We start from the raw sequence: 7500 nt of genomic DNA on the forward strand, positions 1-7500 counted from the left end.
TCTCGAGGGATCCGCCTGCCCTCGGCCTCCCAAAGTGCGGGGATGACAGGCGTGAGCGTACCGCACCCGGCTCCCCCCCCCCCCCCAAATCCGCCCCCGAAACACCACCGCTTGTCTTCCGGACAGTTTTACGGCAGAGTGTTTGGCTGGCTTGCTGAAATTCATTCTACATAGAAATTTAGGATGTCAGCTTCTGGCCTCATGGACTCTGAGCTGAGGAGTCCCCTGGTCTGTCTATCACAGGACCGTACACGTAAGGAGTGGAAAAACCGCAATGTTCAAAATCAGTAATTTTGTGATCCAGAAATACGCGGATTCACCCAAAACACGGAAACTTTTACAAATTGTCTTAGTTAGTCCTGGTGTCTGTGTCAGTGATTCTTTTACGTTTGGACCTTGACCGAGAGAATTTCCAGTCGGTCTCTCGTCTCTCGTCTTCGGACAGAAGTTCCAGATGATCCGATGGCTGGGGTCTTAGGCTGTGTGCCCCCAGGGGCCCTGGTCGATTAGTTGTGGGGATCGCCTGGAAGGGCGCGGTGACCCACTGTGCTGTGGGGGCCTCCATCCTTCCCCCTCCCGCCTCCCCCTCCAGGCGATCCCAATTCATTCCGGGCTGACAGTCTCATTGGCAGACGTCGGGCATCACCTAGCGGCCACTGTTACTCTGAAAATGGAGGCCTCAACAGAGGAAGGAAGCTCAGGCCGCCTGCGCACAGCCTGGGGCAACTGTGTCTTCTCCACCGCCCCCGCCCCCACCTCCAAGCTCCCCCCTTCCTTGTTGCCTAGGAAATCGCCACTTTGACGACTGGGCCTGAGTGACCTTTGATCAGGCAGCATCAATCAATCAATCAATCAATGTAAATACAATACAATACGATACAATACAATTGTACGGGCGCGGTGGCTCACGCCTGTCATCCCAGCACTTTGGGAGGCCGAGGCTGGCAGATCACCTGAGGTCGGCAGTTCGAGACCAGACTGACCCACATGGAGAAACCCCGTCTCTACTGAAAATACAAAATTAGCCGGGCGTGGTGGCACATGCCTGTAATCCCAGCTACTCGGGAAGGGAAACGGAGGCAGGAGAATTGCTTGAACCTGGGAGGCGGAGGTCGCAGTGAGGCGAGATGGCGCCATTGCGCTCCAGTCTGAGCAACAAGAGCGAAAGTGCGTCTCCAAAAAAAAAAAAAAAAAAAAAAAAAAAACCAAGAAAACAAACCAAAAAGCAAGCAAGCAAGCAAGCAAGCAAGCAAACAAACAAACAAAAAACACCATTCTCTGTGAAGCTGCTTTGTCGTGTGTGTATTCGTCTCGCAGAGTTAAACCTTTCTTTTTACTCAGCAGGTTGGAAGGGTTTTTTTGTTGAATCTGTCTGTGTACATTTCGGAGACCCTTGTGTCGTATGGTGAAAAAATCTTATGTTTTCAGATAAAAACGAGAGAGAAGGTCTTCATGAAACAGCTTTGTGACGTGTGGATTCATCATACCGAGTTAAAACTGCCTTTGGATTCAGCAGTTTGGAAGCAGAATGGACATTTGGGAGCCCACTGGGGCCTGTTGTGAAAAACCGAGTATCCCCACCAGAGAAATAGAAAGAAGCTCTCTATGATACCGCTTTGTGATGTGTGGATTCATGGCACCGAATTACAACTAATTTTTGATTGAGGAGGTTTGAAGCACTCTTTCTGTAGAATCCGCGAGTATACCTTTGGGAGCCCACTGAGGCCTAGTGTGAAAAACCGAATATCCCCAAATAAAAACTAGAAAGAAGCTGTCTCTGAAACTGCTTTGTCGTGTGTGGATTCATCTCACAGAGTGAAACCTTTCTTTTGATATACCAGGTTGGAAGCGGCCCTTTTGTAGAATCTGCAAAAGGACATTTGGGAGCTATTCGAGGCCTAGGGTGAAAACCAGGAAACTGTAGATAAAAACTAACAAGAAGCTATCTGTAAAACTGCTTTTTAGCGATGTGTAGATTCCTCTTACTGAGTTAAACCTTTCTGTTGATTCAGCAGATTGGAAGCATTTTGTTGTTGTTGTTGTTGTTGTTGTTGTTGTTGTTGTTGTTGTAGTAGTAGTATTTTTTTCTTAATGTTTTTATTTTTTTTAAGACAGACTCTCACTCTGTCCCCCAGGCTGGAGTGCAGTGACACCATCTCGGCTCACTGCAACCTCTGCCTTCCAGTTGAAGGGATTCTCCTGCCTCAGCCTCCCAAGTAGTTGGGATCACAGGCACCCGCTACCAAGCCCGGCAAATTTTTTGTGTTCTTGGTAGAGATGGGGTTTCACCGTTTTGGCCAGGCTGGTCTCGAACTCCTGACCTCAGGTGATCCACCCGCCTCTGCCTCCCAAAATGCTGGGATGACAGGCGTGAGCCGCTGCACGCGGCCGATTGGAAGCAGTTCTTTGCAGAATCTTCGAAGGGACATTTGGGAGCCCTTTGTGGCTCCTGGTGAAAGTGAACATCCCCAGAGGAAAAGGAGAAAAACTGCTGCTGGTGAAACTGCTTTTTGACGTGTGGATTCACCTCGAACGGATAATTCTTTTGAACCAGGAGGTTGGAAACACGCTTTCCGTAGAATCTGTGAGGGGACATTTGGAAACCCATTGAGGCCTACGTTGGAAAGCAGACTATCCACAGATTAAAACCAGAGAGAGGCTATCTGTCACATTGATTTGTGATGCGTAGATTGATCTCTTAGCGATACACCATTCTTTGGATTCATCAGGTTAGAAACACTTTTTTTGGGCAGTCTCTCTGAATGGATTTTTGGGAGTCCCTTTAGGCCTATGGTGAATCACCTAATATTCCCAGATGAAAATTAGAAAGAATGTATTTGAGAAACTGCTTTGCGATGTGTGGACTCATCCTAAAGGGTTACACCTTTGTTTTGATTAGGCAGGTTGGAGACACTCTCTTTGTAGAGATTCGAAAGGGACATCTGGGAGCCCTTGAGGCCTACGTTGAAAAACTGAATATCCCCAGACAAAGACCAGAGAGAATATGTCATTGAAACGGCTTCGTGATGTCTGGGAGCTCTCTCTCTCTCTCTCTCTCTCTCTCTCTCTCCCCCCCCCCCCGCTTGTCTCTCTCCCTGTGTCTGTCTTCTGTCTTACTCTCTTTCTCTGCCTGTCCTTCTGTCTGTTGGTCTCTCTCTCTCTCTCTCTCTCTCTCTCTCTCTCTCTCCCCCCCCGTCTGTTTCTCTCTCTCTCTCTCTGTCTGTCTGTCTGTCTCTCTCTCTCTCTCTCTGTTTCTCACTGTCTCTCTCTGTCCGTCTCAAAAAAAAAGAAAAGGATAGATACATGCATGCATGCATACATACATACATACATACATACATACATACATGCATACGTGCATACGTACAATTAAAAATTAGAAATAAAATAAAAGGAATAACTAGGCCCGGCGCGGTGGCTCAAGCCTGTCATCCCAGCACTTTGGGACGCCGAGGGTGGTGGATCGCTGGATCACGAGGTGGTCAGACGAGCAGGGCCAGTATGGTGAAACCCCGTCCGTCTCTAGTCAAAATACCAAAAATTAGCCGGGCATGGTCGTGCGCCTCTGTAATCTCAGCTACTCGGGAGGCCGAGCTGAGGCAGGAGAATCACTTGAACCTGGGAGGCGGAGGTTGCAGTGAGCCGAGATCGCGCCACTGTACACCAGCCTGGGCGAGAGAGGGAGACAACCTCTCAAGCAATTAAAAATAAAAGTAAAAATGAAAGTAAAATTAAAAATTAAAAAAAAAAAAAGAAAAGGAAAATGAAATAATTAAAAAGTGAGTTTCCGGGAAGAGAGGGAAGAAAAAGAGAAAAGAAAAAAGAAAACAGTCCCACAGTGACATAAACACATGCCTCTCGCCTTTCGAGGCGTCAGTGATGCTACGAATGATGCGCAATTTTTTTTTTTAACTTCCTTTTATTTTATTATCATTTATTGTTTGACACGAGCCTCGGAGGCCCTCCCTCCCTCCGTCCCACTCCCTCCCTCCGTCCCACTCCCTCGTTGCCCACACAACTTCAGGAGACAGACCCTGGCTGGGCCAGATTGTTCTTCTCTTTGAGCAGTTGTTTCCCTGTCTTTCTTCGTGTCTTTAACCCGTGTGGACTCTTCTGCTCGGATTTCACAGATGGCAGCTCCACTTCAGGCCTTGTTGTTAGTGGGGGCTTTCCTGATTCTCCCCACATGTAGTGAAAGCAGGTAGATTCGCCTCGCCTCGCCTCGCCTCGCCTCGCGCCTCTCTCTCTCTCTCTCTCTCTCTCTCTCTCTCTCTCTCTGCTGCTTTCTTGCTTTTTCTTTCTGTCTCTTTCTCTCTTTCTGTCGTGCTTTCTTGCTGTCTTGTTTTCTTGCTTTCTTGCTTTGTCTTTCTTCCTGTCTTTCCTCTTTCTTTTTTTTTCTTTCTTCTCTCGTCTTTCTTTCTCGCTGTCTTTCTCCCTCTCTCTCTCTCTTTCTTCTTTCTTTCTTTCTGTCTTTCTTTCTCTCTCTCTTTCTTTCTTTCTTCCTTTCTTTCTTTCTTTCTTTCTTTCTTTCTCTCTCTCTCTCTCTCTCTCTCTTTCTTTCTTTCTTTCTTTCTTTCTTTCTTTCTTTCTTTCTTTCTTTCTTTCTTTCTTTCATTTTTTTTCTCTCTCTCTCCCCCAGCCTCTGAAAGTGCTGGGATCACAGGCGTCAGCCACCGCGCCTGGCCTATTTGCTTATGTTATGTTATCTTATTTTTTGTTTATTCATTTTTATCTGTTCATTCATGTGTATGCATATAAATTTTTTTCTATTTTAATGTAGTTTTATATGTTATACCTATATACAAATGGAAATACTTATATTAATATTTGTCTTCTCTTTTCTTCTCTTTTCTTTCTTTCTCTCCTTTAGGTTTTCCTTCCTTTCTTTCTTTCTCTGTTTCCTTCTTTATGTTTGCCTGCCTGCCTGCCTGCCTGCCTTTCCTCCCTCCCTCCCTCCCTCCCTCCCTCCCTCCCTCCCTCCTTCTCTGTCTGGATTCAGGAAGAGCCTACGCATTCTGTGTCTCCCTGTGTCCTCAACGACCCGCGACCGAGTCCTTGCTTGTTGTTTCTCCCACCGAGATGCCTCTCCGAACATCCACACGCCGTGGGTTGTCTTCTGACTGTGTCGCGGTCCATGCAGAGACAGGGTTTGGGGACCGTTTCTGTGGGGTTGGGGTACAGGGGCTGCGTTTTCGGCCTCGGGATAGCGTCTCTCGACTCACGGTTTCGGTTTTGCGGTCCGCGGGCCGGCCTGCCATCCGGATCTGTCTTGGTGACGTTCGCGACGGTTGTCGGACTCCATCTGGCGGCCGCTTTTATATCGTTCCCTTGGCTTCCGGAGCTGCGGTGGCAGCTGCCGAGGGAGGGGACCGTCCCCGCTGTGAGCTAGGCAGAGCTCCGGAAAGACCGCGGTCGTCAGCCGGGCTGTCCCGGTCGCGCCAGAGCTCTGGCGCGTCACTTGTGAGTCAGAGCTCAGGCGTGCAGGCTTATGTGGGGAGAGGTTGTCGCTGCGCTTTCGGGCCAGAGCCGGGTGTGGGGCTGCCGGGGTTGGTCGACCAGCACGCCGCGGCTCCCGAGGCCTGACCCGCGACCCGCGGGGACCCACCGGGCTTGGGGTGGGAGGCTGGGGACACCCTTCCCGGCCCGGTCGCGGGCCCGCGCGCATCCTGGCCGTCTGAGGCAGCGGCCGAATTTTTTCTGCAAGTCCCCGTGGGGAGCCGGGGACCGTCCTGCCTCGTCCCCCGGGTGCCGGGGAGCGGTCCCTCTGCCGTGACCTGTTGTTTGCAAGTCCCCGTGGGGAGTCGGAGAGCGCTCCCTGAGCGCGCGTGCGGCCCGAGAGGTCACACCTGGCCGGCCTTCGGTCCCTCGTGTGTCCCGGTCGTACGAGGGGACGGCCGGAAACGCTTCCGAGTCTCGCTCTGGAGACTCGGGCCGGCCCCTGCGTGGCACGGGTGGCCGGGAGGACGTCCCTGGCCCGGCGCTGCTCCGGCGTGTGTCCTGGGGTCGACCAGAGGGCCCTGGGTGCTCCGTGTCTGGCTGCGATGGTGGCGATTTTGGGGACAGATGCCCGTGTCGCGGGTTCCCTGGGCCGGCGGCGTGGTCGGTGACTCGACCTCCTGTCTCCTGGGGAGGTATATGTTTCACTCCGAGCCGGCATTTTGGGCCACCGGGTTATTGCTGACACGCTGTCCTCTGGCGACCTGTCGCTGGAGAGGTTGGGTCTCTTGGATGCGTCGCGGGTCTTCGGCCTCCCGGTGACCCGGCTAGCCGGCCCTGCTCGTGCTTGAGCCGCCTGCTGGGGCCCGTGTGCCCGGTCTCTCATGCATCCGAGCGTCCCAGCTCCCGGTGCCGCCTTGGGTCCGGGTCTCTGACCCACCTGGGGGCGGCGGGGAAGGTGGCGCGGGCTTACCCTGCCACCGTGCGCTCCCCGCTGCGGGCACCTGGGGCGGCCGAGACAACCCCACTCCCGCTGGCTCCGTGCCGTGCGTGTCAGGCATTCCTCGTCTCTGCCGGGTTGTCTGCCGCCCCTGTCCTGGAGCTGGGGATGGCCAGGCTGATCTGCTCGCTGGCCTCTGGGGAGGCTGTGGCTGGCTGGCCGACCCTGCTCCGGGGATGCTTTCCCTGATCGATGTGGTGATGTCACGCTCTCCCGGGCCGGGACCGAGCCGCGACGGGCGAGGGGCGGGCATTCGTGGTGAATGAGACCCGTTCTTCTCGTCCCGCCCGCGGGGTTTCCCCCGTCTCCCATCCCCGCCTGCGGGCGGTGCGTTGGGAGGCACTGGGGTGCGGAACCCGGCCCGACCTCGCTGTCCCGACCCCGCCGTCTGCCTCGTGGCGTCCGGCGTGGGTCAGCGGGGGTCCTCTGACGCAGCAGGCACTCCTCGCTTTCGCCTCTTGTGGTCGTCGCCTCGTGGGCCGCCCCCCTCCGCGGCGGTGGGGGTGCTGTCCCGCTGGCCCGCCGTGCTGCCCTCTCGGGTATTGCACGAGCGCTGGCTCCGCCTGGGCCTTTGCGGTGCTCCTGGAGCGCCCCGGGCTGTCTCTCAGGTGCCCGAGGCCGAGCGGTGGTGTGTCGCTCCCGCCCCCAGCGCCCCCTCCTCCGGTCGCCGCCATGGTGTCCGCGCGTGGGTCCTGAGGGAGCTCGTTGGCTGTGCGGGTCGAGGCGGTTGAGTGAGACGCGCCCCTCCCACGCGGGGAAGGGCGCCGCCTGGTCTGGCGAGCGCACGTCCCGTGCTCCCCTCTGGCGGGGGAGCGCGGGCCGTGTGAGCGGTGGCGGTGGGCTCGGGCCGGCCACGCGTGCGCCGGCCGGCCGCCGAGGGGCTGCCGTTCTGCCTCCGATCGGTCGTGTGTGGGTTAACTGGAGGCGCCTTGCCTCACAGAAAGGAGGTGGGTGGACGGCGGGGGGCCTTGGGGGCTGTGCGCACGCGCGCCGGCCGGGCCCCTGCCCTGACCGCAAACGCTCCAGGTTGCCGCAGGTTTCTTCTCGCGCCGCAGGCCCCCTCC

The sequence above is a fragment of the Macaca mulatta genome, chromosome 10 (assembly GCF_049350105.2).
Source record: "Macaca mulatta isolate MMU2019108-1 chromosome 10, T2T-MMU8v2.0, whole genome shotgun sequence".
NCBI classification, from domain to species: Eukaryota; Metazoa; Chordata; class Mammalia; order Primates; family Cercopithecidae; genus Macaca; species Macaca mulatta.